We start from the raw sequence: 8,415 nt of genomic DNA on the forward strand, positions 1-8,415 counted from the left end.
CTAGGGCCTTGAGAGGCCAAGTGGACTGTTAGTGGATTGTTGTTTGGTTGATGTTGGTTGTTATTGGTTGTTGTTGCTCACTGTTTGCAAAGTATGTGTGTTAACAAATTAGATACCCTGCTGGTGATGATCAAATGTGCTCCAAGGAACTCAAGGACCCCAATCAGCAGGAAGAAGTCTACCAATAAAGTGGTCCCATTTCTGAGCCATGATTTGATTCAGAGATCTCTTCCTCCATATCTTTTTTCTGTCTTTTCTAGTGTTAGGGGTTGATAGGTTGAGAGAAAACAGATGAAAAAAGGAGAAAACACAAACTAGTAAAGAATTGGCTAAAACAAAAACAAAACAAAACCTTTCAAAGATGATGGCATTAATTGATAATACTAAGTAAATCTAAGATATAAACTATGTGTTTTACATCTCAAGCATGTTTTATTGAGCTTGTACTTGCATGCCATCCTACTTATAAATTATGAGAGATTTCATTTTTGTTTTGTTTTTTTCATTCAAAAATGGCCCTTCAATACTGAAAACACTATTGTTTTTTGACAGCATTTTGGAATAGTATTTTGCCTTTACTTTTCAAAAGTCCATAATTGTGTGGCTCAAATAACTAATTTTTATGTATATTAAGTTATGTATCTTTGTTTGTTTGTTTGTTTTTTTGTTTGAGACAGGGTTTCTCTTTATAGCTCTGGCTGTCCTGGAACTCATTTTGTAGACCAGGCTGGCCTCAAACTCAGAAATCTGCCTGCCTCTGCCTCCCAAGTGCTGGGATTAAATATGTGTGCCACTACACCCGGCTCTTTTTTTGTTGTTTGTTTGTTTTGTTTTGTTTGTTTGTTTGTTTTTGTTTAAGTTATGCATCTTATGTAACAACAAAATTAAACACAATTACAAACTAAACTTTGGCTTTCATATGATATTCCAATGTGTTATATCAAACAATACATAAAAGATTGATGTGGAGATCTACATTGAAGTGATGATGTCTAAGTAGAGGGAAGAAATCAAGGAGTGATGAAAACATCATGTCCCATTTCCCATTAAATTCAGTGTTCCCAACACGTTCTTAAAGTTGGATTTTTATTTTGAGCGTATAACTTCAAATCTTCAGATACCAAATAACTCAGATGAATTAGAATGTAAGTGAAGGTTAGCACATTAAAAAAAAATCAATCAAATCTTTTTTGGCAAAGATGGAAGAAATGACTCACTTCACTGAAGTGGCTGAACTAGGCCGCCACTTAATTGGAAACTTCACTATACTTAGGAAATGGCAACAAAATGATGGCAGGGGCCTGGAGACGTGGAATTTAAAAAGCCAGCAGTATTACGTGGGTAATTTTTCTTTGATCATCTGCAAATGAGCTGAGAGCTAGGGAATTGAGCTTTTGGAGGAATGGTGAGGTGCTTCATCTACCATACAGCATCTTTCATGTTGCAAACCAGACCTACTTTATGTGGACTACTTCATACAATTTGGAGAACTGATTAGTTCACTGTCTGCATGGGTAGAAATTACTTGTTTCCTAATGGCTACATGTCTCTAGAATAAAGCAAAGACCATCAATCTCCAATAGTCTAGTGGTCATTTCTGCAACAGATTCTTGTTTTCACCAATACATAGATTTCAGAATAAACACTCAAAATTCTGGTCTAGTTTCAAATATACATGCACCCAATTCATTAATGAAAAAGACTTTTACCAATGGGTCCTGATGTAACATGAGAATATTGACTATATTGCCTATAATAAAGGTATAGAGAAGACACCGGATTCCAAGTAAAGTATACATTTTTCTGAATCACACAATTTTTCCTTTATTCATTGAGCTGATAAGTTTATACTAAAACTATCAATATATATATAGATCAATATATTAAAAATGGCTATCTTGCCAAAAGCAATCTACAGATTCAATGCAATCCCCATCAAAATTCCAACTCAATTCTTCAACGAATTAGAAAGGGCAATCTGCAAATTCATCTGGAATAAGAAAAAACCTAGGATAGCAAAATCTCTTCTCAAGGATAAAAGAAGCTCTGGTAGAATTACCATGCCTGACCTAAAACTGTACTACAGAGCAATTGTGATAAAAAAATTCATGGTACTGGAATAGCGATAGACAAGAAGACCAATGGAATAGAACTGAAGACGCAGAAATGACCCACACATCTATGATCACTTGATCTTTGACAAGGGAGCTAAAACCATCCAGTGGAAAGAAGACAGCATTTTCAACAAATGGTGCTGTCACAACTGGTTGTTATCATGTAGAAGATTGCGAATTGATCCATTACTATATCCCTGTACTAAGGTCAAATCTAAGTGAATTAAGGAGCTCCACATAAAACCACAGACACTGAAACTTATAGAGGAGAAAGTAGGAAAAAGCCTCGAAAATATGGGTACAGGGGAAAAATTCCTGAATAGAACAGCAATGGCTTGTGCTGTAAGATCAAGAAGTGACAAATGGGACCTCATAAAATTGCAAAGCTTCTGTAAGGCAAAGGATACTGTCCATAAAACAAAAAGGCCACCAACAGATTGGGAAAGGATCTTCACCTATCCTAAATCAGAGAGGGGACTAATATCCAATATATGAAAAGAACTCAAGAAGGTGGACTCCAGAAAATCAAATAACCCCATTAAAAAATGAGGCTCAGAGCTAAACAAAAAATTCTCACCAGAGGAATACCGAATGGCTAAGAACCACCTGAAAAAATGTTCAGCATCCTTAATCATCAGGGAAATGCAAATCAAAACAATCCTGAGATTCCCCCTCACACCAGCCAGAATGGCTAAGATCAAAAATTCAGGTGACAGCAGATGCTCAAGAGGATGTGGAGAAAGAGGAACACTCCTCCATTGTTGGTGGGATTGCAAGCTTGTCCAACCACTCTGAAAATCAGTCTGGCGGTTCCTTAGAAAATTGGACATAGTAGTACTGGAGGATCCTGAAATACCTCCCCTGGGCATATATCCAGAAGATGTTCCAACGGGTAAGAAGGACACATGCTCCACTATGTTCATAGCAGCCTTATTTATAATATCCAGAAGCTGAAAAGAACCCAGATGCCCCTCAACAGAGGAATGGATACAGAAAATGTGGTACATTTATACAATGGAGTACTACTCAGCTATTAAAAAGAATGAATTTATGAAATTCCTAGCCAAATCGACGGACCTGGAGGGCATCATCCTGAGTGAGGTAACATATTCACAAAGGAACTCACACAATATGTACTCCCTGATAAGTGGATATTAGCCCAAAAACTTAGGATACCCAAGATATAAGATACAATTTGCAAAACACATGAAACTCAAGAAGAACGAAGACCAAAGTGAGGAAACTGTGCCCCTTCTTAGATTTGGGAACAAAACACCCATGGAAGGAGTTACAGAGACATTTTGGAGGTGAGATGAAAGGATGGACCATCTAGAGACTGCCATACCCGGGGATCCATCCCATAATCAGCCTCCAAACGCTGACACCATTGCATATGCTAGCAAGAATTTGCTGAAAGGACCCTGATATAGCTGTCTCTTGTGAGACTATGCTGGGGTCTAGAAAACATGATAGTGGATGCTCACTGTCATCTATTGGATAAGTAACAGGGCCCCCTGTGGAGGAGCTAGAGAATGTACCCAAGGAGCTGGGGGGATCTGCAACCCTATAGTAAGAACAATAATATGAACTTACCAGTATCCCCTGGAGCTTTTGTGTTCTGTTGCATATGTATCAGAAGGTGGCCTAGTCAGCCATTAGTGGAAAGTGAGGCCCATTGGTCATGCAAACTTTATATGCCTCAGTACAGGGGAATGCCTAGGTCAAGAAGTGAGAGTGGGTGGGTGGGGGAGGGTGTGGTGGACTTTTGGGATAGTATTGGAAATGCAAATGAAATAAATACCTCCCTCCCAAAAAAAAAAAAAAAAAAGAATGTTGACCTTATCATCTCCATTCCAAACTACAGAACGTGTTATTTTCCATTCATAAAAAATATTAGGGCATATTCTATCACTCACTGCTCACTATGATGTCATTCTTTGTTTAATTTTCTGTATGATGGAGTTCCTGGACCTATGCTATGGACCATATGCTCATGATGACATTCCTACTTATTAGATTTGTATTTTATACTTTGCAGTATCTAGAATAAAAGTTTAAAGCCTTCAGTTAAAAAAAAGTATCAGATAATGAAATAAATTCAGTTCTGTGATTAGAAAGAATTCCAGCAAGACATTTTCTTTTGGTGTATAGATCATCTAGAAATGGTGATTTTTTTGTTTTTGTTTTTGTTTTTATGAAGCATTTATTGTGTCTGAGAATCAATAGTGTTATTTGTTCAGTCTGAATAAGGACTTTTCCGGCAAACAACCCTCTCTGTCTTTATAGACACAGAGGAAATGATTAGTCACATGATTGAAACACCCATATTAGCTCATTGCACAACTTCTCAGTTTGTATTTTTTTTTCTCTTGGCAATTCTTATCTTAAGATACTCAAATTACTATGATGCTGAAAGATTCTACCATTATGGCAATCATTATTTTCTGTTGGTTACTGAGTTCTGGAAATGTAACTCAAGGGCAACACCTTCTAACACTGGAGCAATTATCCAATTGTGATGGGTTCTTCTGTGATTTACACAGTAGATTTAAAGAGTTTCTAAGAGTTATACACCTTATCTTCACTGTCATATTGACTCCCCAGATCCTATTGGCATCACCTCATGGGTAACTGACATGATATATGATAATTAATCGCAATGAATAGCATTCATATATCCTAATCTTCAGGAAATCTAAGGAGATTAATCCATCAAAATCCTTATTTGCCTTTTCTTACTGGCAGTGGTCCATCTTATAAGTTCTGCATATTTGAGAATGGTAAATATCTGACACAATAATATGTTAAATTTGTGTCCAATATCATTATCACAAATGCAATACAAATCATAAAGCTAACATTCTAAAAGAAATGTGAAGTGAGAAGCAACAGGGCATGTTGCAGTTCATCTCATAATGTTTCTATTTAGTTCTTTGTTGAGGTACATTTAGAAAATCAGTCGTATCATCAAGTTCTTTTAACTTGTGAAATACAACAATGATGACAGTTATATATTTCTAAAAAGTTTCAATATTTTGTGAATATGAACATTTGCAATGTTTTTAAAAGAAAATAATAATCACAACCACTTATATTGTTGTAGTTAAACAATTTCTTTGCCTACATAGTGATAATGGGCAAACTCACAGGAGTCTCAAAATATCCCAATGTTGATTCTGAGTATAATAAACACATTTAAAAGAAGAAAAAGAAAATCTCAACACAATACCTTCTAATTGTATTGTCATCATTTTTCTTCAGATATAGAACTAAAGGACAGACTATAATCAATCTGCTGGAACTAATATTATAAATACAGAATTATAATTTTTAAAAAAATTGGTTTAAAAGTGCACCTAATGAGGTAGGGAGAAAAGAAGGTCAATTATTTGCTAGTGTTATATGCATCAAGACCTGCCTAATATTTCTAGGACCTTTGTGAATGCAGTTGTTTATAGTGGAGCATACTTGCTGGTCTACTACAAGGGAAATAAAAACAAATGAATCCTTGTGTTTCATCGGTGAGCCAGCCTAATCTTCTTGGTAAGTTGCACATCAATGAAACATTGTCAAATAAAATGAGTCCTCAGTGTTCCTTTGCTTGTGTCATCAGAGGCCAAGGTGCCACCATGGGCCACCACAAACTTTTTCACCAAAGCCACCTTGATCCATGTCCTACCATGGATGAATATCATGAGTGTTCATGTCTCAACATCCCCAAAGTCTGAATTATAAGACTACATCTTCCTCCCCCAAACCTTCTTGCTTATCTTTGCCATGACTGTTACCTGCGGTGTTAAGGGTGGTGAGAGAAATCCTTTAGCTAAAAGCCTTATACACTGACAATATTCTGTTCTTCACAAGATGTTTTAGTTTCTATAAACTAGACTGAGATACTTCCAGTCCCTAGGTCAATGTTGACTGTTTATGGAGAGATTGCCTTAGAAATCATTCTTTCTTCGATGGCTTTCTTTGTGACTCCTGATACCTCAAGGAACTCTTCAGCAGCCTGGATTTCTGAAAAGTAGCCAGTGCATTCATCTACCAGCACCAGGTCGCATATTGCCCCTCCTGTTCTACATTGGAAAGTTTTCCTCAACTGAGAAGATGGTTTGTAATGTCTCTTTTTCCCTTTAAAACATTTCACATCTAACCACTACATATAGCAGCATTTTCATGAGGTAAATCTATGTTGTATATGTTTTGACTTTATGCTTTTTCTGTTTTCTTGTCTAAGTATATACTGCACATGAACTATTCAGTTCTCTTTGAATCAATACATCTGTAGTGCATACAGAAGTCTGCTATATATTGTACAGTCAAATTGTCATTTAGTTTTTGAACATAAATTTTGTCATTGTCAGATATTCCTTTAATCTATGAAAGGTTTTTAATGAGGGTAAGCTTTGCCCCCATTTGCCCACCTGACTATTGAAATCATCTTGCTTTCTAGCAATAGCCATTTGACTCCATGGTCTTACTTCCCCAAATCTGCTTATGGAGTACAAGATAAAAATCTTTGTAATCCCTTATCCTGGGGGCCCATATTCTTCAGTCTTTTCCAAGTTCAGAAATCATATGGGATCGTGATAATAAAGACAAATGTTCCTGAGATGTTCTTACCAGAACTAACTCTACTGCCTTCACTGTTCTCCTGTTAGCGATATTAGCATGAAGGTTGAAGGGACTCCATGATAGGAGACTGTTATATATAGCTGCTTTTCTAGACATAGCTGTTTTCCTGAGCATACTTGAACTGATCAGATTAGTCATCCACACAGATAAGTAATTGGTAATGAGAAAGAATAGATGAATGATAACTTGTGCTCACTTAAGCAGCACCCATACTAAAATTGGAACAATAAAAACAGATTATCCTCATCCCTGCCTAAGGGTGTTACACAAACTCATGAACCATTCTATCTTTAAATAAGAATCATGTGGCAATGGTTACATGTAGTAGTTCCCAGGAGCCTGGTGACAAATGCAATTTTGATCTATGCCATGCTGGCTTCAAATATACTATTTCAAAATCTACTATGCCTAGGTGATTTCAAAACTTCATAATAGACTGAAGTTGTTCAGTCTCAGTTTTTTTTTTGGGGGGGGGGGGGAGGGGGAAGGCTTTTTATATATTTGCAGGTATGTGTGCTAGTGCCTTCCATACACTGGGCAAACAACTGTGTGTCATATGCAATGTAATAAATAGAAGGTGAAGATAGTATATATAAACCTGAATAGGCTAAGTGTACTCTTCATGGATATTTGAGTGAAACTAGTGGGAAATTATTTGCTGTGCTTATACCACACCATAGCTGGAGCTGGGGCAGGTACTAGGCTGTAGGGAAGTACCTGGACACTGCTCCAGGTTGGGGAAGTGCAGTCTGAGACATAGGAAAGCCTGAGCTGGTTCAGGGTCTCTGGCCTGCAACAAGGTCAGGGCATGTGGTTCTCAGTATTTTGGACATTTTTCTATGATAGAGAAACATAAAAATCTCTTTTCTCTTCCAAAAAGATTAATTTTACACTTGCATGAATGTCTATTTTATGTCTATGGCCCTTAGAGTAATCACATGCCTCTTCAGAGTTATGTTGACATTTTCGAGAATAGTGACAATATGATTTCTAAAAATGGTCCTTTGATTAGGCAAATACAATCTTTCTTTGTGAAGAAAATTTTAAAATTAAAAATATCTTCAATTTTTTATCAAATTATTTTTATTTATTGTGATAATCATTTAACTATCAGCTACACTCTTCTTAGTGCTGTGTATCCACTTTTGGATGTAAATATAGACTCATCTTTTCATCAAAGACTAAATGCAATCTGATTGTGAAAAAGTTACTCTGATGTTTGAAATTCAGTTTGCAAACTTTTACTTGAGGCTTATTTGCATCTGTATTCATGATATGTATTGCTCTATTGGGTGCTATCATTTTCAGGCTTTTACCAGGGTAATTACAAATTTACATACTGAATTTGGAAATATTCCCTCCAGTTCAACTTTCTAGTAGTGTTTGAGAAAGTTGGTATGAGTTAATATTTGAATGCTTTCCAGTTTACTAGTTAGTTTTACAAGTGACTGTGATCTCAAAACAATTTAGAATTATATTTGTAGGGACATTTTATAAACAGATTGACTTTTATTTGTGTTAGTGTTGTGTGTGTGTGTGTGGTGTGTGCATGTGTGTGCACATATATGTGTGAGTGTTCAAAGATACAAGAAGATGTCAGATGCGCGGGCACTGAGCTAGTAGTTGTGAGCTTCCTAGTGTTCATATGAAAAAGTGCTTTTAACTG

General features: G+C 36.4%; 1 non-coding gene across 1 annotated transcript; it reads left to right on the forward strand.

Annotated features, from left to right (window-relative positions):
* Nucleotides 1–6,937: 6,937 nt before the first annotated feature.
* Nucleotides 6,938–7,043, forward strand: LOC115032929 (U6 spliceosomal RNA). Its single transcript, XR_003838569.1, has one exon. It is a non-coding gene; the product is annotated as a U6 spliceosomal RNA (small nuclear RNA).
* The last annotated feature ends 1,372 nt before the right edge of the window (nt 7,044–8,415 follow it).

Source organism: Mus caroli, unplaced genomic scaffold (assembly GCF_978045245.1).
Source record: "Mus caroli unplaced genomic scaffold, Mus_caroli_1 scaffold_14, whole genome shotgun sequence".
NCBI classification, from domain to species: domain Eukaryota; kingdom Metazoa; phylum Chordata; class Mammalia; order Rodentia; family Muridae; genus Mus; species Mus caroli.